Here is a 24,568-nt window from a genome sequence, read left to right on the forward strand (position 1 = left end):
AATCAGAGGCGAGGAATCAGAGCTGGGGAATCAGAGGCGGGGAATCAGAATTGGGGAATCAGAGATGGGGAATCAGAGATGGGGAATCAGAGGCGGGGAATCAGACGCGTGGAATCAGAGGTGGTGAATCAGAGATGTGGAATCAGAGGCGGGGAATCAGAGGCAGGGAATCAGACGCGGGGAATCAGAGGCGGGGAATCATAGCTGGCGAATCAGAGGCGGGGAATGAGATATGGGGAATCAGAGGCGGGGAATCAGAGGCGGGGAAACAGTGGCGAGGAATCAGATATGGGGAATCAGAGGTGGCGAATCAAAGGCGGTGAATCAGAGATGGGGAATCAGAGGCGGGGAATCAGAGGCAGGGGATCAAACACGGGGAATCAGAGGCGGGGAATCAGAGCTGTGGAATCAGAGGCGGGGAATCAGAGTTGGGGAATCAGAGGCGGGGAATCAGAGCTGGGGAATCAGAGGTGGGGAATCAGAGTCGGGGAATCAGAGGCAGGGAGTCGGATGTGCGGAATCAGAGATGGGGAATCAGAGGTGGGGAATCAGAGGCGGTGAATCTGAGATGGGGAATCAGAGGCGGGGAATCAGAGGCAGGTTATCAGACACGGGGATTCAGAGGCCGGGAATCAGACGGGGGGAATCAAAGGCGGGGAATGAAGCTGGGGAATCAGAGGCAGGGAATCAGAGTTGGGGATTCAGAGGCGGGGAATCAGATATGGGGAAACAGAGGCGGGGAATCAGAGGCGGGCAAACAGAGGCGGGGAATTAGATATGGGGAATCAGTGGTGGGGAATCAGAGGTGGTTTATCAGAGATGGGGAATCACAGGCGGGGAATCAGAGGCAGGGAATAGAACGCGGGGAATCAGAGGCAGGGAATCAGAGCAGGGGAATCAGAGGCGGGGAATCATAGTTGGGAATCAGAGGCGGGGAATCAGATAATGGGAAACAGAGGCGGGGAATCAGGGGCGGGGAAACAGAGGCGGGGAATCAGATATGGGGAATCGGATGCGGGGAATCAGAGGCGGGGAATCAGATATGGGGAATCAGAGGTGGGGAATCAGAGGCAGGTAATCAGATGTGCGGAATCAGAGATGGGGAATCAGAGGCAGGGAATCAGAAACAGAAGCGGGGAGTCAGAGGCCGGGAATCAGAGGCCTGGAATCAGATGCTGGGAATAAGAGGCCGGGAATCAGAGGTGGGGAATCAGAGTCCGGGAATCAGAGATGGGGATTCAGAGGCGGGGAATGAGATATGGAGAATCAGAGGCGGGGAATCAGAGGCGGGGAAACAGAGGCGGGGAATCAGATTTGGGGAATCAGAGGTGGCGAATCAAAGGCGGTGAATCAGAGATGGGGAATCAGAGGCCGGGAATCAGAGGCAGGGAATCAAACACGGGGAATCAGAGGCGGGGAATCAGAGCTGGGGAATCAGAGGCGGGGAATCAGAGTTGGGGAATCAGAGGCGGGGAATCAGACGCAGGGAATCAATATGGGAAATCAGAGGTGGGGAATCAGAGGTTGGGAATCAGAGGAAGGGAATCAGAGGCGAGGAATCAGAGCTGGGGAATCAGAGGCGGGGAATCAGAATTGGGGAATCAGAGATGGGGAATCAGAGATGGGGAATCAGAGGCGGGGAATCAGACGCGGGGAATCAGCGGTGGTGAATCAGAGATGTGGAATCAGAGGCGGGGAATCAGAGGCAGGGAATCAGACGCAGGGAATCAGAGGCGGGGAATCATAGCTGGCGAATCAGAGGCGGGGAATCAGAGGTGGGGAATCAGAGGCGGGGAATCAGATATTGGGAATCAGAGGTGGGGAATCAGAGGCGGGGAAACAGAGGCGGGGAATCAGATATGGGGAATCAGAGGTGGGGAATCAGAGGTTGTGAATCAGAGATGGGGAATCAGAGGCGGGGAATCAGAGGCCGGTAATCAGACGCGGGGAATCAGAGGCGGGGAATCAGACATGGGAAATTAGAGACAGGGAATCAGAGTTGGGGATTCAGAGGCGGGGAATCAGATATGGTGAAACAGAGGCGGGGAATCAGAGGAGGGCAAATAGAGGCGGGGATCAGATACGGGGAAACAGAGGCGGGGAATCAGAGGCGGGGAAACAGAGGCGGGGAATCAGATATGGGGAATCAGAGGTGGGGAATCAGACGCAGGGAATCATTATGGGAAATCAGAGGTGGGGAATCAGAGGTTGGGAATCAGAGGAAGGGAATCAGAGGCGAGGAATCAGAGCTGGGGAATCAGAGGCGGGGAATCAGAATTGGGGAATCAGAGATGGGGAATCAGAGATGGGGAATCAGAGGCGGGGAATCAGACGCGGGGAATCAGCGGTGGTGAATCAGAGATGTGGAATCAGAGGCGGGGAATCAGAGGCAGGGAATCAGACGCGGGGAATCAGAGGCGGGGAATCATAGCTGGCGAATCAGAGGCGGGGAATCAGAGGTGGGGAATCAGAGGCGGGGAATCAGATGCGTGGAATCAGAGGTGGTGAATCAGAGATGTGGAATCAGAGGTGGGGAATCAGAGGCGGGGAAACAGAGGCGGGGAATCAGATATGGGGAATCAGAGGTGGGGAATCAGAGGTTGTGAATCAGAGATGGGGAATCAGAGGCGGGGAATAAGAGGCGGGGAATCAGATATGGGGAAACAGAGGCGGGGAATCAGAGGCGGGAAAATAGAGGCGGGGATCAGATATGGGGAAACAGAGGCGGGGAATCAGAGGCGGGGAAACAGAGGCGGGGAATCAGATATGGGGAATCAGAGGTGGGGAATCAGAGGTTGGGAATCAGAGATGCGGAATTGGAGGCGGGGAATGGGATATGGGGAATCAGAGGCGGGGAATCAGAGGCGGGGAAACAGAGGCGGGGAATCAGATATGGGGAATCAGAGGCGGGGAATCAGAGGCGGGCAAATAGAGGCGGGGATCAGATATGGGGAAACAGAGGCGGGGAATCAGAGGCGGGGAAACAGAGGCGGGGAATCAGATATGGGGAATCAGAGGTGGGGAATCAGAGGTTGGGAATCAGAGATGCGGAATTGGAGGCGGGGAATGGGATATGGGGAATCAGAGGCGGGGAATCAGAGGCTGGGAAACAGAGGCGGGGAATCAGATATGGGGAATCAGAGGTGTGGAATCAGAGATTGGGAATCAGAGGTTGGGAATCAGAGGCAGGGAATCAGAGGCTTGGAATCAGTTGCAGGGAATCAGATGCGGGGAATCAGAGGCGGGGAATCAGAGGCGGCGAAACAGAGGTGGGGAATCATATATGGGGAATCAGAGGTGGCGAATCAAAGGCGGTGAATCAGAGATGGGGAATCAGAGGCGGGGAATCAGAGGCGGGGAATCAGAGCTGGGGAATCAGAGGCGGGGAATCAGAGTTGGGGAATCAGAGGCGGGGAATCAGATATGGGGAAACAGAGGCGGGGAATCAGATATGGGGAATCAGAGGTGTGGAATCAGAGGTTGGGAATCAGAGGCATGGAATCAGAGGCGGGGAAACAGAGGCAGGGAATCAGATCTGGGGATACAGTGGCGGGGAAGTAGAGTTGGGGAATCAGAGGCGGGGAATCAGAGGCGGGGAAACAGAGGCGGGGAATCAAACACGGGGAATCAGAGGTGGGGAATCAGAGGTTGGGCATCAGAGCCAGGGAATCAGAGGCGCGGAATCAGAGGCGGGGAATCAGAGGCAGGGAATCAGATGTGCGGAATCGGAGATGGGGAATCAGAGGCAAGAAATCAGAGGTGGGGAATCAGAGGCGGGGAATCAGATGCCGGGAATCAGATATGGTGAAACAGAGGCGGGGAATCAGAGGCGGGGAAACAGAGGCGGGGAATCAGATATGGGGATTCAGAGGTGGGGAATCAGAGGCAGGGAATCAGAGGCTTGGAATCAGATGCAGGGAATCAGATGCGGGGAATCAGAGGCGGGGAATCAGACCTGTGGAATCAGAGGTGGGGAATCAGAGTTGGGGAATCAGAGGCGGGGACTTAGATATTGGGAAACAGAGGCGGGGAATCAGAAATGGGGAATCAGAGGTTGGGAATCAGAGGCAGGGAATCAGATGTGCGGAATCAGAGATGGGGAATCAAAGGCAGGGAATAAAAATCAGAAGCAGGGAATCAGAGGCCGGGAATCAGAGGCCGGAATCAGATGCCAGGAATAAGAGGCCGGGAATCAGAGGTGGGGAATCAGAGTCCGGGAATCAGAGATGGGGATTCAGAGGCGGGGAATGAGATATGGGGAATCAGAGGCGGGGAATCAGAGGCGGGGAAACAGAGGCGGGGAATCAGATATGGGGAATCAGAGGTGGGGAATCAGGGGCGGGGTATCAGTGGCAGGGAATCAGAGGCGGGATATCAGAGGCCGGGAAACAGAGGCGGTGAATCAGAGGCGGGGAATCAGAGGCAGGGAATCGGATGTGCGGAATCAGAGATGGGGAATCAGAGGTGGGGAATCAGAGGCGGTGAATCAGACATGGGTAATCAGAGGCGGGGAATCAGAGGCAGGAAATCAGACACGGGGAATCAGAGGCGGGGAATTAGAGCTGGGGAATTAGATGCAGGGAATCAGAGTTGGGGATTCAGAGGCGGGGAATCAGATATGGGGAAATAGAGGTGGGGAACCAGAGGTAGGCAAATAGAGGCGGGGAATCCGATATGGGGAAACAGAGGCGGGGAATCAGAGGCGTGGAAACAGAGGCGGGGAATCAGATATGGGGAATCAGAGGTGGGGAATCAGAGGTTGGGAATCAGAGGCAGGGAATCAGAGGCTGGGAATCAGATGCAGGGAATCAGATGCGGGGATCAGAGGCGGGGAATCAGAGCTGGGGAATCAGAGGTGGGGAATCAGAGTTGGGGAATCAGAGGCGGGGACTTAGATATGGGGAAACAGAGGCGGGGAATCAGAGGCGGGAAACAGAGGCGGGGAATCAGATATTGTGAATCAGAGGTGTGGAATCAGAGGCAGGGAATCATATGTGTGGAATCAGAGATGGGGAATCAGAGGCAGGGAATCAGAATCAGAAGCAGGGAATAAGACGTGGGGAATCAGAGGCAGGGAATCAGAGGCCGGGAATCAGAGGCCGGAATCAGATGCCGGGAATAAGAGGCCGGGAATCAGAGGTGGGGAATCAGAGTCCGGGAATCAGAGATGGGGATTCAGAGGCGGGGAATGAGATATGGGGAATCAGAGGCGGGGAATCAGAGGCGGGGAAACAGAGGCGGGGAATCAGATTTGGGGAATCAGAGGTGGCGAATCAAAGGCGGTGAATCAGAGATGGGGAATCAGAGGTTGTGAATCAGAGATGGGGAATCAGAGGCGGGGAATCAGAGGCCGGTAATCAGACGCGGGGAATCAGAGGCGGGGAATCAGACATGGGAAATTAGAGACAGGGAATATGAGTTGGGGATTCAGAGGCGGGGAATCAGATATGGGGAAACAGAGGCGGGGAATCAGAGGCGGGCAAATAGAGGCGGGGATCAGATACGGGGAAACAGAGGCGGGGAATCAGAGGCGGGGAAACAGAGGCGGGGAATCAGATATGGGGAATCAGAGGTGGGGAATCAGACGCAGGGAATCATTATGGGAAATCAGAGGTGGGGAATCAGAGGTTGGGAATCAGAGGAAGGGAATCAGAGGCGAGGAATCAGAGCTGGGGAATCAGAGGCGGGGAATCAGAATTGGGGAATCAGAGATGGGGAATCAGAGATGGGGAATCAGAGGCGGGGAATCAGACGCGGGGAATCAGCGGTGGTGAATCAGAGATGTGGAATCAGAGGCGGGGAATCAGAGGCAGGGAATCAGACGCGGGGAATCAGAGGCGGGGAATCATAGCTGGCGAATCAGAGGTGGGGAATCAGAGGTGGGGAATCAGAGGCGGGGAATCAGATATTGGGAATCAGAGGTGGGGAATCAGAGGCGGGGAAACAGAGGCGGGGAATCAGATATGGGGAATCAGAGGTGGGGAATCAGAGGTTGTGAATCAGAGATGGGGAATCAGAGTTGGGGATTCAGAGGCGGGGAATCAGATATGGGGAAACAGAAGCGGGGAATCAGAGGCGGGCAAATAGAGGCGGGGATCAGATATGGGGAAACAGAGGCAGGGAATCAGAGGCGGGGAAACAGAGGCGGGGAATCAGATATGGGGAATCAGAGGTGGGGAATCAGAGGTTGGGAATCAGAGATGCGGAATTGGAGGCGGGGAATGGGATATGGGGAATCAGAGGCGGGGAATCAGAGGCGGGGAAACAGAGGCGGGGAATCACATATGGGGAATCAGAGGTGTGGAATCAGAGGTTGGGAATCAGAGGTTGGGAATCAGAGGCAGGGAATCAGAGGCTTGGAATCAGTTGCAGGGAATCAGATGCGGGGAATCAGAGGCAGGGAATCAGAGCTGGGGAATCAGAGGTGGGGAATCAGAGTTGGGGAATCAGAGGCGGGGACTTAGATATTGGGAAACAGAGGCGGGGAATCAAAGTTGGGGAAACAGAGGCGGGGAATTAGATATGGGGAATCAGAGGTGGGGAATCAGAGGCAGGGAATCAGATGTGCGGAATCAGAGATGGGGAATCAGAGGCAGGGAATCAGAATCAGACGCAGGGAATCAGAGGCCGGGAATCAGAGGCCGGAATCAGATGCCGGGAATAAGAGGCCGGGAATCAGAGGTGGGGAATCAGAGTCCGGGAATCAGAGATGGGGATTTAGAGGCGGGGAATGAGATATGGGGAATCAGAGGCGGGGAATCAGAGGCGGGGAAACAGAGGCGGGGAATCAGATATGGGGAATCAGAGGTTGCGAATCAAAGGCGGTGAATCAGAGATGGGGAATCAGAGGCCGGGAATCAGAGGCAGGGAATCAAACACGGGGAATCAGATGCGGGGAATCAGAGCTGGGGAATCAGAGGCGGGGAATCAGAGTTGGGGAATCAGAGGCGGGGAATCAGACGCAGGGAATCAATATGGGAAATCAGAGGTGGGGAATCAGACGCAGGGAATTAATATGGGAAATCAGAGTTGGGGAATCAGAGGTTGGGAATCAGAGGAAGGGAATCAGAGGCGAGGAATCAGAGCTGGGGAATCAGAGGCGGGGAATCAGAATTGGGGAATCAGAGATGGGGAATCAGAGATGGGGAATCAGAGGCGGGGAATCAGACGCGTGGAATCAGAGGTGGTGAATCAGAGATGTGGAATCAGAGGCGGGGAATCAGAGGCAGGGAATCAGACGCGGGGAATCAGAGGCGGGGAATCATAGCTGGCGAATCACAGGCGGAGAATGAGATATGGGGAATCAGAGGCGGGGAATCAGAGGCGGGGAAACAGTGGCGAGGAATCAGATATGGGGAATCAGAGGTGGCGAATCAAAGGCGGTGAATCAGAGATGGGGAATCAGAGGCGGGGAATCAGAGGCAGGGGATCAAACACGGGGTATCAGAGGCGGGGAATCAGAGCTGTGGAATCAGAGGCGGGGAATCAGAGTTGGGGAATCAGAGGCGGGGAATCAGAGCTGGGGAATCAGAGGTGGGGAATCAGAGTCGGGGAATCAGAGGCAGGGAGTCGGATGTGCGGAATCAGAGATGGGGAATCAGAGGTGGGGAATCAGAGGCGGTGAATCTGAGATGGGGAATCAGAGGCGGGGAATCAGAGGCAGGTTATCAGACACGGGGATTCAGAGGCCGGGAATCAGACGGGGGGAATCAAAGGCGGGGAATGAAGCTGGGGAATCAGAGGCAGGGAATCAGAGTTGGGGATTCAGAGGCGGGGAATCAGATATGGGGAAACAGAGGCGGGGAATCAGAGGCGGGCAAACAGAGGCGGGGAATTAGATATGGGGAATCAGTGGTGGGGAATCAGAGGTGGTTTATCAGAGATGGGGAATCACAGGCGGGGAATCAGAGGCAGGGAATAGAACGCGGGGAATCAGAGGCAGGGAATCAGAGCTGGGGAATCAGAGGCGGGGAATCATAGTTGGGAATCAGAGGCGGGGAATCAGATAATGGGAAACAGAGGCGGGGAATCAGGGGCGGGGAAACAGAGGCGGGGAATCAGATATGGGGAATCGGATGCGGGGAATCAGAGGCGGGGAATCAGATATGGGGAATCAGAGGTGGGGAATAAGAGGCAGGTAATCAGATGTGCGGAATCAGAGATGGGGAATCAGAGGCAGGGAATCAGAATCAGAAGCGGGGAGTCAGAGGCCGGGAATCAGAGGCCTGGAATCAGATGCTGGGAATAAGAGGCCGGGAATCAGAGGTGGGGAATCAGAGTCCGGGAATCAGAGATGGGGATTCAGAGGCGGGGAATGAGATATGGAGAATCAGAGGCGGGGAATCAGAGGCGGGGAAACAGAGGCGGGGAATCAGATTTGGGGAATCAGAGGTGGCGAATCAAAGGCGGTGAATCAGAGATGGGGAATCAGAGGCCGGGAATCAGAGGCAGGGAATCAAACACGGGGAATCAGAGGCGGGGAATCAGAGCTGGGGAATCAGAGGCGGGGAATCAGAGTTGGGGAATCAGAGGCGGGGAATCAGACGCAGGGAATCAATATGGGAAATCAGAGGTGGGGAATCAGAGGTTGGGAATCAGAGGAAGGGAATCAGAGGCGAGGAATAAGAGCTGGGGAATCAGAGGCGGGGAATCAGAATTGGGGAATCAGAGATGGGGAATCAGAGATGGGGAATCAGAGGCGGGGAATCAGACGCGGGGAATCAGCGGTGGTGAATCAGAGATGTGGAATCAGAGGCGGGGAATCAGAGGCAGGGAATCAGACGCAGGGAATCAGAGGCGGGGAATCATAGCTGGCGAATCAGAGGCGGGGAATCAGAGGTGGGGAATCAGAGGCGGGGAATCAGATATTGGGAATCAGAGGTGGGGAATCAGAGGCGGGGAAACAGAGGCGGGGAATCAGATATGGGGAATCAGAGGTGGGGAATCAGAGGTTGTGAATCAGAGATGGGGAATCAGAGGCGGGGAATCAGAGGCCGGTAATCAGACGCGGGGAATCAGAGGCGGGGAATCAGACATGGGAAATTAGAGACAGGGAATCAGAGTTGGGGATTCAGAGGCGGGGAATCAGATATGGTGAAACAGAGGCGGGGAATCAGAGGAGGGCAAATACAGGCGGGGATCAGATACGGGGAAACAGAGGCGGGGAATCAGAGGCGGGGAAACAGAGGCGGGGAATCAGATATGGGGAATCAGAGGTGGGGAATCAGACGCAGGGAATCATTATGGGAAATCAGAGGTGGGGAATCAGAGGTTGGGAATCAGAGGAAGGGAATCAGAGGCGAGGAATCAGAGCTGGGGAATCAGAGGCGGGGAATCAGAATTGGGGAATCAGAGATGGGGAATCAGAGATGGGGAATCAGAGGCGGGGAATCAGACGCGGGGAATCAGTGGTGGTGAATCAGAGATGTGGAATCAGAGGCGGGGAATCAGAGGCAGGGAATCAGACACGGGGAATCAGAGGCGGGGAATCATAGCTGGCGAATCAGAGGCGGGGAATCAGAGGTGGGGAATCAGAGGCGGGGAATCAGATGCGTGGAATCAGAGGTGGTGAATCAGAGATGTGGAATCAGAGGTGGGGAATCAGAGGCGGGGAAACAGAGGCGGGGAATCAGATATGGGGAATCAGAGGTGGGGAATCAGAGGTTGTGAATCAGAGATGGGGAATCAGAGGCGGGGAATCAGAGGCGGGGAATCAGATATGGGGAAACAGAGGCGGGGAATCAGAGGCGGGAAAATAGAGGCGGGGATCAGATATGGGGAAACAGAGGCGGGGAATCAGAGGCGGGGAAACAGAGGCGGGGAATCAGATATGGGGAATCAGAGGTGGGGAATCAGAGGTTGGGAATCAGAGATGCGGAATTGGAGGCGGGGAATGGGATATGGGGAATCAGAGGCGGTGAATCAGAGGCGGGGAAACAGAGGCGGGGAATCAGATATGGGGAATCAGAGGCGGGGAATCAGAGGCGGGCAAATAGAGGCGGGGATCAGATATGGGGAAACAGAGGCGGGGAATCAGAGGCGGGGAAACAGAGGCGGGGAATCAGATATGGGGAATCAGAGGTGAGGAATCAGAGGTTGGGAATCAGAGATGCGGAATTGGAGGCGGGGAATGGGATATGGGGAATCAGAGGCGGGGAATCAGAGGCTGGGAAACAGAGGCGGGGAATCAGATATGGGGAATCAGAGGTGTGGAATCAGAGATTGGGAATCAGAGGTTGGGAATCAGAGGCAGGGAATCAGAGGCTTGGAATCAGTTGCAGGGAATCAGATGCGGGGAATCAGAGGCGGGGAATCAGAGCTGGGGAATCAGAGGTGGGGAATCAGAGTTGGGGAATCAGAGGCGGGGACTTAGATATTGGGAAACAGAGGCGGGGAATCAAAGGTTGGGAAACAGAGGCGGGGAATCAGATATGGGGAATCAGAGGTGGGGAATCAGAGGCAGGGAATCAGATGTGCGGAATCAGAGATGGGGAATCAGAGGCAGGGAATCAGAATCAGACGCAGGGAATCAGAGGCCGGGAATCAGAGGCCGGAATCAGATGCCGGGAATAAGAGGCCGGGAATCAGAGGTGGGGAATCAGAGTCCGGGAATCAGAGATGGGGATTTAGAGGCGGGGAATCAGAGGCAGGGAATCAGACGCGGGGAATCAGAGGCGGGGAATCATAGCTGGCGAATCAGAGGCGGGGAATGAGATATGGGGAATCAGAGGCGGGGAATCAGAGGCGGGGAAACAGTGGCGAGGAATCAGATATGGGGAATCAGAGGTGGCGAATCAAAGGCGGTGAATCAGAGATGGGGAATCAGAGGCGGGGAATCAGAGGCAGGGGATCAAACACGGGGAATCAGAGGCGGGGAATCAGAGCTGTGGAATCAGAGGCGGGGAATCAGAGTTGGGGAATCAGAGGCGGGGAATCAGAGCTGGGGAATCAGAGGTGGGGAATCAGAGTCGGGGAATCAGAGGCAGGGAGTCGGATGTGCGGAATCAGAGATGGGGAATCAGAGGTGGGGAATCAGAGGCGGTGAATCTGAGATGGGGAATCAGAGGCGGGGAATCAGAGGCAGGTTATCAGACACGGGGATTCAGAGGCTGGGAATCAGACGGGGGGAATCAAAGGCGGGGAATGAAGCTGGGGAATCAGAGGCAGGGAATCAGAGTTGGGGATTCAGAGGCGGGGAATCAGATATGGGGAAACAGAGGCGGGGAATCAGAGGCGGGCAAACAGAGGCGGGGAATTAGATATGGGGAATCAGTGGTGGGGAATCAGAGGTGGTTTATCAGAGATGGGGAATCACAGGCGGGGAATCAGAAGCAGGGAATAGAACGCGGGGAATCAGAGGCAGGGTATCAGAGCTGGGGAATCAGAGGCGGGGAATCATAGTTGGGAATCAGAGGCGGGGAATCAGATATGGGGAAACGGAGGCGGGGAATCAGGGGCGGGGAAACAGAGGCGGGGAATCAGATATGGGGAATCGGATGCGGGGAATCAGAGGCGGGGAATCAGATATGGGGAATCAGAGGTGGGGAATCAGAGGCAGGTAATCAGATGTGCGGAATCAGAGATGGGGAATCAGAGGCAGGGAATCAGAATCAGAAGCGGGGAGTCAGAGGCCGGGAATCAGAGGCCTGGAATCAGATGCTGGGAATAAGAGGCCGGGAATCAGAGGTGGGGAATCAGAGTCCGGGAATCAGAGATGGGGATTCAGAGGCGGGGAATGAGATATGGAGAATCAGAGGCGGGGAATCAGAGGCGGGAAAACAGAGGTGGGGAATCAGATATGGGGAATCAGAGGTGGCGAATCAGAGGCGGGGAAACAGAGGCGGGGAATCAGATATGGGGAATCAGAGGTGGGGAATCAGAGGTTGGGAATCAGAGATGCGGAATTGGAGGCGGGGAATGGGATATGGGGAATCAGAGGCGGGGAATCAGAGGCGGGGAAACAGAGGCGGGGAATCAGATATGGGGAATCAGAGGCGGGGAATCAGAGGCGGGCAAATAGAGGCGGGGATCAGATATGGGGAAACAGAGGCGGGGAATCAGAGGCGGGGAAACAGAGGCGGGGAATCAGATATGGGGAATCAGAGGTGAGGAATCAGAGGTTGGGAATCAGAGATGCGGAATTGGAGGCGGGGAATGGGATATGGGGAATCAGAGGCGGGGAATCAGAGGCTGGGAAACAGAGGCGGGGAATCAGATATGGGGAATCAGAGGTGTGGAATCAGAGATTGGGAATCAGAGGTTGGGAATCAGAGGCAGGGAATCAGAGGCTTGGAATCAGTTGCAGGGAATCAGATGCGGGGAATCAGAGGCGGGGAATCAGAGCTGGGGAATCAGAGGTGGGGAATCAGAGTTGGGGAATCAGAGGCGGGGACTTAGATATTGGGAAACAGAGGCGGGGAATCAAAGGTTGGGAAACAGAGGCGGGGAATCAGATATGGGGAATCAGAGGTGGGGAATCAGAGGCAGGGAATCAGATGTGCGGAATCAGAGATGGGGAATCAGAGGCAGGGAATCAGAATCAGACGCAGGGAATCAGAGGCCGGGAATCAGAGGCCGGAATCAGATGCCGGGAATAAGAGGCCGGGAATCAGAGGTGGGGAATCAGAGTCCGGGAATCAGAGATGGGGATTTAGAGGCGGGGAATGAGATATGGGGAATCAGAGGCGGGGAATCAGAGGCGGGGAAACAGAGGCGGGGAATCAGATATGGGGAATCAGAGGTTGCGAATCAAAGGCGGTGAATCAGAGATGGGGAATCAGAGGCCGGGAATCAGAGGCAGGGAATCAAACACGGGGAATCAGATGCGGGGAATCAGAGCTGGGGAATCAGAGGCGGGGAATCAGAGTTGGGGAATCAGAGGCGGGGAATCAGACGCAGGGAATCAATATGGGAAATCAGAGTTGGGGAATCAGACGCAGGGAATCAATATGGGAAATCAGAGTTGGGGAATCAGATGTTGGGAATCAGAGGAAGGGAATCAGAGGCGAGGAATCAGAGCTGGGGAATCAGAGGCGGGGAATCAGAATTGGGGATTTAGAGATGGGGAATCAGAGATGGGGAATCAGAGGCGGGGAATCAGATGCGCCGAATCAGAGGTGGTGAATCAGAGATGTGGAATCAGAGGCGGGGAATCAGAGGCAGGGAATCAGACGCGGGGAATCAGAGGCGGGGAATCATAGCTGGCGAATCAGAGGCGGGGAATGAGATATGGGGAATCAGAGGCGGGGAATCAGAGGCGGGGAAACAGTGGCGAGGAATCAGATATGGGGAATCAGAGGTGGCGAATCAAAGGCGGTGAATCAGAGATGGGGAATCAGAGGCGGGGAATCAGAGGCAGGGGATCAAACACGGGGAATCAGAGGCGGGGAATCAGAGCTGTGGAATCAGAGGCGGGGAATCAGAGTTGGGGAATCAGAGGCGGGGAATCAGAGCGGGGGAATCAGAAATGGGGAATCAGAGTCGGGGAATCAGAGGCAGGGAGTCGGATGTGCGGAATCAGAGATGGGGAATCAGAGGTGGGGAATCAGAGGCGGTGAATCTGAGATGGGGAATCAGAGGCGGGGAATCAGAGGCAGGTTATCAGACACGGGGATTCAGAGGCTGGGAATCAGACGGGGGGAATCAAAGGCGGGGAATGAAGCTGGGGAATCAGAGGCAGGGAATCAGAGTTGGGGATTCAGAGGCGGGGAATCAGATATGGGGAAACAGAGGCGGGGAATCAGAGGCGGGCAAACAGAGGCGGGGAATTAGATATGGGGAATCAGTGGTGGGGAATCAGAGGTGGTTTATCAGAGATGGGGAATCACAGGCGGGGAATCAGAAGCAGGGAATAGAACGCGGGGAATCAGAGGCAGGGTATCAGAGCTGGGGAATCAGAGGCGGGGAATCATAGTTGGGAATCAGAGGCGGGGAATCAGATATGGGGAAACGGAGGCGGGGAATCAGGGGCGGGGAAACAGAGGCGGGGAATCAGATATGGGGAATCGGATGCGGGGAATCAGAGGCGGGGAATCAGATATGGGGAATCAGAGGTGGGGAATCAGAGGCAGGTAATCAGATGTGCGGAATCAGAGATGGGGAATCAGAGGCAGGGAATCAGAATCAGAAGCGGGGAGTCAGAGGCCGGGAATCAGAGGCCTGGAATCAGATGCTGGGAATAAGAGGCCGGGAATCAGAGGTGGGGAATCAGAGTCCGGGAATCAGAGATGGGGATTCAGAGGCGGGGAATGAGATATGGAGAATCAGAGGCGGGGAATCAGAGGCGGGAAAACAGAGGTGGGGAATCAGATATGGGGAATCAGAGGTGGCGAATCAAAGGCGGTGAATCAGAGATGGGGAATCAGAGGAGGGGAATCAGAGGCAGGGAATCAAACACGGGGAATCAGAGGCGGGGAATCAGAGCTGGGGAATCAGAGGCTGGGAATCAAAGTTGGGGAATCAGAGGCAGGGAATCAGATATGGGGAAACAGGGGCGGGGAATCAGAGGCGGGGAAACAGAGGCGGGGAATCAGATATGGGGAATCAGAGGCGGGGAATTAGAGTTGGGGAATCAGAGGCGGGGAATCAGAGGCGGGGAAACAGGAGCGGGGAATCAAACACGGGGAATCAGAGGTGGGGAATCAGAGGTTGGGAATCAGAGGCAGGGAATCAGAGGCCGGGAATCAGATATGGGGAAACAGAGGCAGGGAATCAGAGGCGGGGAAACAGAGGCTGGGAATCAGATATGGGGAATCAGAGGTGGGGAATCAGAGGTTGGGAATCAGAGGCAGGGAATCAGAGGCTTGGAATCAGATGCAGGGAATCAGATGCGGGGAATCAGAGGCGGGGAATCAGAGCTGGGGAATCAGAGTTTGGGAATCAGAGGCGGGGAATTAGATATGGGGAAACAGAGGCGGGGAATCAGATATGGGGAATCAGAGGCGGGGAATCAGAGGCGCGGAAAGAGAGGCGGGGAATCAGATATGGGGAATCAGAGTTGGGGAATCAGATATGGGGAAACAGAGGCGGGGAATCAGAGGCGGGGAATCAGATATGGGGAATCAGATATGGGGAATCAGAGGCGGGGAATCAGAGGCGCGGAAAGAGAGGCGGGGAATCAGATATGGGGAATCAGAGGTGGGGAATCAGATATGGGGAAACAGAGGCGGGGAATCAGAGGCGGGGAAACAGAGGCAGGGAATCAGATATGGGGATTCAGAGGTGGGGAATCAGAGGTTGGGAATCAGAGGTGGGGATCAGAGTCGGGTAATCAGAGGCAGGGAATCAGATGTGCGGAATCAGAGATGGGGAATCAGAGTTGAATCAGAGGCGGGGAATCAGATATGGGGAATCAGAGGTTGCGAATCAAAGGCGGTGAATCAGAGATGGGGAATCAGAGGCCGGGAATCAGAGGCAGGGAATCAAACACGGGGAATCAGATGCGGGGAATCAGAGCTGGGGAATCAGAGGCGGGGAATCAGAGTTGGGGAATCAGAGGCGGGGAATCAGACGCAGGGAATCAATATGGGAAATCAGAGTTGGGGAATCAGACGCAGGGAATCAATATGGGAAATCAGAGTTGGGGAATCAGATGTTGGGAATCAGAGGAAGGGAATCAGAGGCGAGGAATCAGAGCTGGGGAATCAGAGGCGGGGAATCAGAATTGGGGATTTAGAGATGGGGAATCAGAGATGGGGAATCAGAGGCGGGGAATCAGATGCGCGGAATCAGAGGTGGTGAATCAGAGATGTGGAATCAGAGGCGGGGAATCAGAGGCAGGGAATCAGACGCGGGGAATCAGAGGCGGGGAATCATAGCTGGCGAATCAGAGGCGGGGAATGAGATATGGGGAATCAGAGGCGGGGAATCAGAGGCGGGGAAACAGTGGCGAGGAATCAGATATGGGGAATCAGAGGTGGCGAATCAAAGGCGGTGAATCAGAGATGGGGAATCAGAGGCGGGGAATCAGAGGCAGGGGATCAAACACGGGGAATCAGAGGCGGGGAATCAGAGCTGTGGAATCAGAGGCGGGGAATCAGAGTTGGGGAATCAGAGGCGGGGAATCAGAGCGGGGGAATCAGAGGTGGGGAATCAGAGTCGGGGAATCAGAGGCAGGGAGTCGGATGTGCGGAATCAGAGATGGGGAATCAGAGGTGGGGAATCAGAGGCGGTGAATCTGAGATGGGGAATCAGAGGCGGGGAATCAGAGGCAGGTTATCAGACACGGGGATTCAGAGGCTGGGAATCAGACGGGGGGAATCAAAGGCGGGGAATGAAGCTGGGGAATCAGAGGCAGGGAATCAGAGTTGGGGATTCAGAGGCGGGGAATCAGATATGGGGAAACAGAGGCGGGGAATCAGAGGCGGGCAAACAGAGGCGGGGAATTAGATATGGGGAATCAGTGGTGGGGAATCAGAGGTGGTTTATCAGAGATGGGGAATCACAGGCGGGGAATCAGAAGCAGGGAATAGAACGCGGGGAATCAGAGGCAGGGTATCAGAGCTGGGGAATCAGAGGAGGGGAATCATAGTTGGGAATCAGAGGCGGGGAATCAGATATGGTGAAACGGAGGCGGGGAATCAGGGGCGGGGAAACAGAGGCGGGGAATCAGATATGGGGAATCGGATGCGGGGAATCAGAGGCGGGGAATCAGATATGGGGAATCAGAGGTGGGGAATCAGAGGCAGGTAATCAGATGTGCGGAATCAGAGATGGGGAATCAGAGGCAGGGAATCAGAATCAGAAGCGGGGAGTCAGAGGCCGGGAATCAGAGGCCTGGAATCAGATGCTGGGAATAAGAGGCCGGGAATCAGAGGTGGGGAATCAGAGTCCGGGAATCAGAGATGGGAATTCAGAGGCGGGGAATGAGATATGGAGAATCAGAGGCGGGGAATCAGAGGCGGGAAAACAGAGGTGGGGAATCAGATATAGGGAATCAGAGGTGGCGAATCAAAGGTGGTGAATCAGAGATGGGGAATCAGAGGAGGGGAATCAGAGGCAGGGAATCAAACACGGGGAATCAGAGGCGGGGAATCAGAGCTGGGGAATCAGAGGCTGGGAATCAAAGTTGGGGAATCAGAGGCAGGGAATCAGATATGGGGAAACAGGGGCGGGGAATCAGAGGCGGGGAAACAGAGGCGGGGAATCAGATATGGGGAATCAGAGGCGGGGAATTAGAGTTGGGGAATCAGAGTCGGGGAATCAGAGGCGGGGAAACAGGAGCGGGGAATCAAACACGGGGAATCAGAGGTGGGGAATCAGAGGTTGGGAATCAGAGGCAGGGAATCAGAGGCGGGGAATCAGAGGAGGGGAAACAGAGGCAGGGAATCAGATGTGCGGAATCGGAGATGGGGAATCAGAGGCAGGGAATCAGAGGCCTGGAATCAGATGCTGGGAATAAGAGGCCGGGAATCAGAGGTGGGGAATCAGAGTCCGGGAATCAGAGATGGGGATTCAGAGGCGGGGAATGAGATATGGAGAATCAGAGGCGGGGAATCAGAGGCGGGAAAACAGAGGTGGGGAATCAGATATGGGGAATCAGAGGTGGCGAATCAAAGGTGGTGAATCAGAGATGGGGAATCAGAGGAGGGGAATCAGAGGCAGGGAATCAAACACGGGGAATCAGAGGCGGGGAATCAGAGCTGGGGAATCAGAGGCTGGGAATCAAAGTTGGGGAATCAGAGGCAGGGAATCAGATATGGGGAAACAGGGGCGGGGAATCAGAGGCGGGGAAACAGAGGCGGGGAATCAGATATGGGGAATCAGAGGCGGGGAATTAGAGTTGGGGAATCAGAGGCGGGGAATCAGAGGCGGGGAAACAGGAGCGGGGAATCAAACACGGGGAATCAGAGGTGGGGAATCAGAGGTTGGGAATCAGAGGCAGGGAATCAGAGGCCGGGAATCAGATATGGGGAAACAGAGGCAGGGAATCAGAGGCGGGGAAACAGAGGCTGGGAATCAGATATGGGGAATCAGAGGTGGGGAATCAGAGGTTGGGAATCAGAGGCAGGGAATCAGAGGCTTGGAATCAGATGCAGGGAATCAGATGCGGGGAATCAGAGGCGGGGAATCAGAGCTGGGGAATCAGAGTTTGGGAATCAGAGGCGGGGAATTAGATATGGGGAAACAGAGGCGGGGAATCAGATATGGGGAATCAGAGGCGGGGAATCAGAGGCGCGGAAAGAGAGGCGGGGAATCAGATATGGGGAATCAGAGTTGGGGAATCAGATATGGGGAAACAGAGGCGGGGAATCAGAGGCGGGGAATCAGATATGGGGAATCAGATATGGGGAATCAGAGGCGGGGAATCAGAGGCGCGGAAAGAGAGGCGGGGAATCAGATATGGGGAATCAGAGGTGGGGAATCAGATATGGGGAAACAGAGGCGGGGAATCAGAGGCGGGGAAACAGAGGCAGGGAATCAGATATGGGGATTCAGAGGTGGGGAATCAGAGGTTGGGAATCAGAGGTGGGGATCAGAGTCGGGTAATCAGAGGCAGGGAATCAGATGTGCGGAATCAGAGATGGGGAATCAAAGGCGGTGAATCAGAGATGGGGAATCAGAGGCCGGGAATCAGAGGCAGGGAATCAAACACGGGGAATCAGATGCGGGGAATCAGAGCTGGGGAATCAGAGGCGGGGAATCAGAGTTGGGGAATCAGAGGCGGGGAATCAGACGCAGGGAATCAATATGGGAAATCAGAGTTGGGGAATCAGACGCAGGGAATCAATATGGGAAATCAGAGTTGGGGAATCAGATGTTGGGAATCAGAGGAAGGGAATCAGAGGCGAGGAATCAGAGCTGGGGAATCAGAGGCGGGGAATCAGAATTGGGGATTTAGAGATGGGGAATCAGAGATGGGGAATCAGAGGCGGGGAATCAGATGCGCGGAATCAGAGGTGGTGAATCAGAGATGTGGAATCAGAGGCGGGGAATCAGAGGCAGGGAATCAGACGCGGGGAATCAGAGGCGGGGAATCATAGCTGGCGAATCAGAGGCGGGGAATGAGATATGGGGAATCAGAGGCGGGGAATCAGAGGCGGGGAAACAGTGGCGAGGAATCAGATATGGGGAATCAGAGGTGGCGAATCAAAGGCGGTGAATCAGAGATGGGGAATCAGAGGCGGGGAATCAGAGGCAGGGGATCAAACACGGGGAATCAGAGGCGGGGAATCAGAGCTGTGGAATCAGAGGCGGGGAATCAGAGTTGGGGAATCAGAGGCGGGGAATCAGAGCGGGGGAATCAGAGGTGGGGAATCAGAGTCGGGGAATCAGAGGCAGGGAGTCGGATGTGCGGAATCAGAGATGGGGAATCAGAGGTGGGGAATCAGAGGCGGTGAATCTGAGATGGGGAATCAGAGGCGGGGAATCAGAGGCAGGTTATCAGACACGGGGATTCAGAGGCTGGGAATCAGACGGGGGGAATCAAAGGCGGGGAATGAAGCTGGGGAATCAGAGGCAGGGAATCAGAGTTGGGGATTCAGAGGCGGGGAATCAGATATGGGGAAACAGAGGCGGGGAATCAGAGGCGGGCAAACAGAGGCGGGGAATTAGATATGGGGAATCAGTGGTGGGGAATCAGAGGTGGTTTATCAGAGATGGGGAATCACAGGCGGGGAATCAGAAGCAGGGAATAGAACGCGGGGAATCAGAGGCAGGGTATCAGAGCTGGGGAATCAGAGGAGGGGAATCATAGTTGGGAATCAGAGGCGGGGAATCAGATATGGTGAAACGGAGGCGGGGAATCAGGGGCGGGGAAACAGAGGCGGGGAATCAGATATGGGGAATCGGATGCGGGGAATCAGAGGCGGGGAATCAGATATGGGGAATCAGAGGTGGGGAATCAGAGGCAGGTAATCAGATGTGCGGAATCGGAGATGGGGAATCAGAGGCAGGGAATCAGAGGCCTGGAATCAGATGCTGGGAATAAGAGGCCGGGAATCAGAGGTGGGGAATCAGAGTCCGGGAATCAGAGATGGGGATTCAGAGGCGGGGAATGAGATATGGAGAATCAGAGGCGGGGAATCAGAGGCGGGAAAACAGAGGTGGGGAATCAGATATGGGGAATCAGAGGTGGCGAATCAAAGGTGGTGAATCAGAGATGGGGAATCAGAGGAGGGGAATCAGAGGCAGGGAATCAAACACGGGGAATCAGAGGCGGGGAATCAGAGCTGGGGAATCAGAGGCTGGGAATCAAAGTTGGGGAATCAGAGGCAGGGAATCAGATATGGGGAAACAGGGGCGGGGAATCAGAGGCGGGGAAACAGAGGCGGGGAATCAGATATGGGGAATCAGAGGCGGGGAATTAGAGTTGGGGAATCAGAGGCGGGGAATCAGAGGCGGGGAAACAGGAGCGGGGAATCAAACACGGGGAATCAGAGGTGGGGAATCAGAGGTTGGGAATCAGAGGCAGGGAATCAGAGGCCGGGAATCAGATATGGGGAAACAGAGGCAGGGAATCAGAGGCGGGGAAACAGAGGCTGGGAATCAGATATGGGGAATCAGAGGTGGGGAATCAGAGGTTGGGAATCAGAGGCAGGGAATCAGAGGCTTGGAATCAGATGCAGGGAATCAGATGCGGGGAATCAGAGGCGGGGAATCAGAGCTGGGGAATCAGAGTTTGGGAATCAGAGGCGGGGAATTAGATATGGGGAAACAGAGGCGGGGAATCAGATATGGGGAATCAGAGGCGGGGAATCAGAGGCGCGGAAAGAGAGGCGGGGAATCAGATATGGGGAATCAGAGTTGGGGAATCAGATATGGGGAAACAGAGGCGGGGAATCAGAGGCGGGGAATCAGATATGGGGAATCAGATATGGGGAATCAGAGGCGGGGAATCAGAGGCGCGGAAAGAGAGGCGGGGAATCAGATATGGGGAATCAGAGGTGGGGAATCAGATATGGGGAAACAGAGGCGGGGAATCAGAGGCGGGGAAACAGAGGCAGGGAATCAGATATGGGGATTCAGAGGTGGGGAATCAGAGGTTGGGAATCAGAGGTGGGGATCAGAGTCGGGTAATCAGAGGCGGGGAATCAGATATGGGGAATCAGAGGTTGCGAATCAAAGGCGGTGAATCAGAGATGGGGAATCAGAGGCCGGGAATCAGAGGCAGGGAATCAAACACGGGGAATCAGATGCGGGGAATCAGAGCTGGGGAATCAGAGGCGGGGAATCAGAGTTGGGGAATCAGAGGCGGGGAATCAGACGCAGGGAATCAATATGGGAAATCAGAGTTGGGGAATCAGACGCAGGGAATCAATATGGGAAATCAGAGTTGGGGAATCAGATGTTGGGAATCAGAGGAAGGGAATCAGAGGCGAGGAATCAGAGCTGGGGAATCAGAGGCGGGGAATCAGAATTGGGGATTTAGAGATGGGGAATCAGAGATGGGGAATCAGAGGCGGGGAATCAGATGCGCGGAATCAGAGGTGGTGAATCAGAGATGTGGAATCAGAGGCGGGGAATCAGAGGCAGGGAATCAGACGCGGGGAATCAGAGGCGGGGAATCATAGCTGGCGAATCAGAGGCGGGGAATGAGATATGGGGAATCAGAGGCGGGGAATCAGAGGCGGGGAAACAGTGGCGAGGAATCAGATATGGGGAATCAGAGGTGGCGAATCAAAGGCGGTGAATCAGAGATGGGGAATCAGAGGCGGGGAATCAGAGGCAGGGGATCAAACACGGGGAATCAGAGGCGGGGAATCAGAGCTGTGGAATCAGAGGCGGGGAATCAGAGTTGGGGAATCAGAGGCGGGGAATCAGAGCGGGGGAATCAGAGGTGGGGAATCAGAGTCGGGGAATCAGAGGCAGGGAGTCGGATGTGCGGAATCAGAGATGGGGAATCAGAGGTGGGGAATCAGAGGCGGTGAATCTGAGATGGGGAATCAGAGGCGGGGAATCAGAGGCAGGTTATCAGACACGGGGATTCAGAGGCTGGGAATCAGACGGGGGGAATCAAAGGCGGGGAATGAAGCTGGGGAATCAGAGGCAGGGAATCAGAGTTGGGGATTCAGAGGCGGGGAATCAGATATGGGGAAACAGAGGCGGGGAATCAGAGGCGGGCAAACAGAGGCGGGGAATTAGATATGGGGAATCAGTGGTGGGGAATCAGAGGTGGTTTATCAGAGATGGGGAATCACAGGCGGGGAATCAGAAGCAGGGAATAGAACGCGGGGAATCAGAGGCAGGGTATCAGAGCTGGGGAATCAGAGGAGGGGAATCATAGTTGGGAATCAGAGGCGGGGAATCAGATATGGTGAAACGGAGGCGGGGAATCAGGGGCGGGGAAACAGAGGCGGGGAATCAGATATGGGGAATCGGATGCGGGGAATCAGAGGCGGGGAATCAGATATGGGGAATCAGAGGTGGGGAATCAGAGGCAGGTAATCAGATGTGCGGAATCGGAGATGGGGAATCAGAGGTGGGGAATCAGAGTCCGGGAATCAGAGATGGGGATTCAGAGGCGGGGAATGAGATATGGAGAATCAGAGGCGGGGAATCAGAGGCGGGGAAACAGAGGTGGGGAATCAGATATGTGGAATCAGAGGTGGCGAATCAAAGGCGGTGAATCAGAGATGGGGAATCAGAGGCGGGGAATCAGAGGCAGGGAATCAAACACGGGAAATCAGAGGCGGGGAATCAGAGATGGGGAATCAGAGGCGGGGAATCTGAGTTGGGGAATCAGAGGCAGGGAATCAGATATGGGGAAACAGGGGCAGGGAATCAGAGGCGGGGAAACAGAGGCGGGGAATCAGATATGGGGAATCAGAGGTTTGGAATCAGAGGCAGGGAATCAGAGGCGGGGAAACAGAGGCGGGGAATCAGATATGGGGAATCAGAGGTGGCGAATCAAAGGTGGTGAAACAGAGATGGGGAATCAGGGCAGGGAATCAGAGGCAGGGAATCAAACACGGGGAATCAGAGCTGGGGAATCAGAGGCGGGAAATTAGAGTTGGGGAATCAGAGGAGGGGAATCAGAGGCGGGGAAACAGAGGCGGGGAATCAGATATGGGGAATCAGAGGTGGGGAATCAGAGGTTGGGAATCAGAGGCAGGGAATCAGAGGCGGGGAATCAGAGGCGGGGAATCAGAGGCAGGGAATCAGATGTGCGGAATCGGAGATGGGGAATCAGAGGCAGGGAATCAGAGGCGGGGAATCAGAAGCGGGGAATCAGAGGCCGGGAATCAGATATTGGGAAACAGAGGTGGGGAATCAGAGGCGGGGAAACAGAGGCGGGGAATCAGATATGGGGAATCAGAGGTGGGGAATCAGAGGTTGGGAATCAGAGGCAGGGAATCAGAGACTTGGAATCAGATGCAGGGAATCAGATGCGGGGAATCATAGGCGGGGAATCAGAGCTGGGGAATCAGAGGTGGGGAATCAGAGTTGGGGAATCAGAGGCGGGGACTTAGATATTGGGAAACAGAGGCGGGGAATCAGAGGCGGGGAAACAGAGGGGGGTAATCAGAGGCAGGGAATCAGATGTGCGGAATCAGAGATGGGGAATCAGAGGCAGGGAATCAGAATCAGAAGCAGGGAATCAGAGGCCGGGAATCAGAGGCCGGAATCAGATGCCGGGAATAAGAGGCCGGGAATCAGAGGTGGGGAATCAGAGTCCGGGAATCAGAGATGAGGATTCAGAGGCGGGGAATGAGATATGGGGAATCAGAGGCGGGGAATCAGAGGCGGGGAAACAGAGGCGGGGAATCAGATTTGGGGAATCAGAGGTGGCGAATCAAAGGCGGTGAATCAGAGATGGGGAATCAGAGGCCGGGAATCAGAGGCAGGGAATCAAACACGGGGAATCAGAGGCGGGGAATCAGAGCTGGGGAATCAGAGGCGGGGAATCAGAGGTGGTTTATCAGAGATGGGGAATCACAGGCGGGGAATCAGAAGCAGGGAATAGAACGCGGGGAATCAGAGGCAGGGTATCAGAGCTGGGGAATCAGAGGCGGGGAATCATAGTTGGGAATCAGAGGCGGGGAATCAGATATGGGGAAACGGAGGCGGGGAATCAGGGGCGGGGAAACAGAGGCGGGGAATCAGATATGGGGAATCGGATGCGGGGAATCAGAGGCGGGGAATCAGATATGGGGTATCAGAGGTGGGGAATCAGAGGCAGGTAATCAGATGTGCGGAATCAGAGATGGGGAATCAGAGGCAGGGAATCAGAATCAGAAGCGGGGAGTCAGAGGCCGGGAATCAGAGGCCTGGAATCAGATGCTGGGAATAAGAGGCCGGGAATCAGAGGTGGGGAATCAGAGTCCGGGAATCAGAGATGGGGATTCAGAGGCGGGGAATGAGATATGGAGAATCAGAGGCGGGGAATCAGAGGCGGGAAAACAGAGGTGGGGAATCAGATATAGGGAATCAGAGGTGGCGAATCAAAGGTGGTGAATCAGAGATGGGGAATCAGAGGAGGGGAATCAGAGGCAGGGAATCAAACACGGGGAATCAGAGGCGGGGAATCAGAGCTGGGGAATCAGAGGCTGGGAATCAAAGTTGGGGAATCAGAGGCAGGGAATCAGATATGGGGAAACAGGGGCGGGGAATCAGAGGCGGGGAAACAGAG

The sequence above is a fragment of the Narcine bancroftii genome, unplaced genomic scaffold (assembly GCF_036971445.1).
Source record: "Narcine bancroftii isolate sNarBan1 unplaced genomic scaffold, sNarBan1.hap1 Scaffold_160, whole genome shotgun sequence".
In the NCBI taxonomy this organism is placed as follows: Eukaryota; Metazoa; Chordata; class Chondrichthyes; order Torpediniformes; family Narcinidae; genus Narcine; species Narcine bancroftii.